Source organism: Hibiscus syriacus, unplaced genomic scaffold, assembly GCF_006381635.1.
Source record: "Hibiscus syriacus cultivar Baekdansim isolate YM2019G1 unplaced genomic scaffold, ASM638163v2 tig00111016_pilon, whole genome shotgun sequence".
NCBI classification, from domain to species: domain Eukaryota; kingdom Viridiplantae; phylum Streptophyta; class Magnoliopsida; order Malvales; family Malvaceae; genus Hibiscus; species Hibiscus syriacus.
Window position 1 is genome coordinate 255,350 of NW_024062955.1, and position 3,426 is coordinate 258,775.

Consider the following 3,426-nt stretch of genomic DNA (forward strand, 5'->3'; position numbering starts at 1 on the left):
AATACCTGCATGGTTTCTTTTCTTGTAGTACTACTGTTGAATAGAGGCTCGTAAAAACTCCATTAACATAATAATGGGTAGTTTTCGGGAATGACGACTTAAAGCGTTGATTGATTCTGCACTATTAAATGTCATGAAACCATATCTTGCTCCAAGTTGATGTACTCTTGACCATCTTTCAAACCCGACATCTTCTAGTGTTTGAGCACATTTAGGCAAACACGTCTTAAATAATTTATATGCTTATTAAAATCCACTTCCCGATAAGCTTTTACAGCCTTCCAGTATGTCCATTTGTGATTTTTATACCAGTAGACCTTGATTTTAGATTTCTGTACAAATGAACACCACAAAGTCCATGAAAAGCATATGGGAAACACCTTCTAACAGCGTTGTCAATTGAGTTTGCCCTATCGGATATGATTGTCAGATTGCTAATAGAACCTATGCAATCCCTAAGATGCCCCATAAACCATGTCCATGAATCAGAGGTTTCAAATTTGCCAACCCCGTAAGCTATTGACAATATCCCATTATTAGCATCCATGGCTACTGCTAATAAGTTTACTCCAAGGTATCGACCTTTCAAATGTGCTCCGTCAACTATAATAATTGGGCGCATGCAAGTAATAAACAAACGAATCTACAAAATCATATACACAAGAAATATAATCATTTAAATGTGAAATGCATGCAACTAACACAAATGAGTCAATAAGATTACAATGATTTACTAACCGCAGCACCAATGATAAACAGCAACTCAAAGCGTCCATCTCTATATGTTTTGATATGAGTTACCGACCCAAGATTTTTCAGCTTTAAATTATGACAATAAGTCGGCAGTTGGGCAAACGATGCTTCTGGCGACCCCCTCAACAATTCCAAGGCATAACATTTTGCTCTCCAAGCTTGAGAATATGAGATACTAATCTTGAACCGATCATTCATGTCAGTCATAATTTCATATCCCCGATATACCCTTCCATTTAAAAACATTAACTCAGCTAGAAAACCACTCAACACCTTTTTGTTTGCCTGTCTATAGTGAGGAAAACTTGGGTTCTTGAACATGTATATTTATCAATAAAAGTCCTAACTTGAAACATTTCACAATCTTTTATCCTCTTTGCAATCATAAGCCACATACAGTTTTTGTCAATCATACACTTTGTTTCGAAACGATCTTTGCTTGATTTGTTAACTTTTAGTTGATAGCCATCTTCCACACATTTCGTATAAAAGCTATCTTCAAGTCTTCCTTTGTATCAAAACAATCATCTTTCTTGATACGAATAACTTTTGTGTAACAATCAACTGCTATCTTTACCAACTCTTCTTCCGGTATCTGAAGTAATTCTGGCATATTCCAGTTATACTCTCGTGACATTTTCTTCTTTTTCTTTTCTTCGGGGACTTCTTCTTCTTCAGGGTTATATGAATTACATATGGATGTTCAACATGTTCATTCACAGTCGTAACTTCCTCCTCATTACCATCAACATCTTCCTCGGCAACGGCTGTTTCATCATCAAAATTCGGTTATTGACCAATATCAAAATCATTACATGCGGAGTCTGTTTCTTCTACTGAAACATCATCAAAATCTGAGTATTGACCAAGATCAAAGTCCGGGTATTGACCAAGATAAAATTTCGAATACTGACTAGTACTCACAATTTTTTCTGTTGGCTCATAATCGTCTAACTGGTTAATACAAAAATCGGAATTTGGTGCTAAAAGTTGATTGGGATTTGGATTAGGAAAAGGTTGTGGGTTTTGAGATTATGTTTGATATTGTGTTTGGTATTTGAAATGTGGTGAAACAAAATTTTCTTGGTGATGAAATTGTGGTGGAACCATTAAATTTTGAGATTGATAACAACGTTGTACATTGTGAGCACCATAAACTGGGGTTGAAGAACTTAGTTGATTACTACCCGCTACTGACCCAACTTCACTACTTCTAGGTTCAACAACATACAATGTAACATCATCTTCTTGCGAAACACTAATGTAAGCCTGAAATATTATATTGTGAAAAAGAAAATTAATAATTGTACGTCACATGTCTCAAACAATAGATTACGTATCAGGAAATGAAAAATTTATTAAATTTATAAATGTTATAAAATAGTTGTTATAATATTATAACAAGTATAATATTTTGATAATTTTTATTTTTATTTTATATTAATTTAATAAAATTTAATAATCATTAATAATAAATTGATTAATTTAAAAAATATTTGATAATTATTTAAAGGCATTTAATAACATTTAATATACTTTACAACACTTATTATATTCAAAATCTTCTTTCAAATCCCAGAGTTGTTCAATAGTCCTAAATGCATCATAAGTATAGTGTACCAAGAGTAACCCAAAAGAATGAATTAATTGATATCATTTCGAAATTAATTTTCTCAAAATTGTGTAACTAAAGTAGACCACTTGATCTCAAAATTTTCTAACGAAATCACATTTTTGTAAACGTGCGGCGTTTGTAAACACAAACTCCACTAAAGTATGACTCTTTAGCGGCGTTTGTATAAAAACACCACTAAAGTACGAGTCTTTAGTGGCGTTTGTATAAAAATGCCACTAAAGCACGAGTCTATAGCGACATTTGTAAACATAAACACCACTAAAGTATGAGTGTTTAGCGGAATTTGTATAAAAATGTCACTAAATCACGAGTCTATAGAGGCGTTTGAATAAAAACGCCACTAAAGTACGAGTCTATAACGGTGTTTGTATAAAAATGTCACTAAAGTACGAGTCTATAGCGGCGTTTGTATAAAAAACGCCACTAAAGTACGATTCTATAGCATCGTTTGTATTAAAATGCCACTAAATTACAGACTTTAGCGGCGTTTGTATAAAAACGCACCTAAAGTACATTCTTTAGCGGCGTTTGTTCTAAAAACGCCGCGACAAATGCTGCTATTAACCCATTTTGTTGTTGTGTGCTGACGACGAACAATTAATTTACGCTTTTTGTTTGATTGAGTTTAAGAACTATAATAAATATTTAATGCCTAACATATCTAAAATTTTAAACCCAGTTCAGAAGATTCTTCACCCTTGGCTCTTGTATAAATGAGCAGTTTGGACAAGCCATAGAGCATCAGAACAAGAAACAATAACTTGTCTGGAAAAAAACATGGCAACCGACATGTTTGTAGCACTTCTCTTGATTGTCCTGTATGTTTTTCTTGGCCATTGGTATAGAAACAGAAACTCCAAGGTTAGGGTATGGCATGTTGCCTACACTGGTTTCGAATATGGACCGACTCTTTGATTTTTTCACTGACTTGGTTAAGTTGCATGGTGGCACGTTCAAGTTTCAGGGACCCTGGTTCTCAAGCTTTAACTTCGTCGTCACCGCGCACCTTGCAAACATAAATCACATATTGTGCAAAA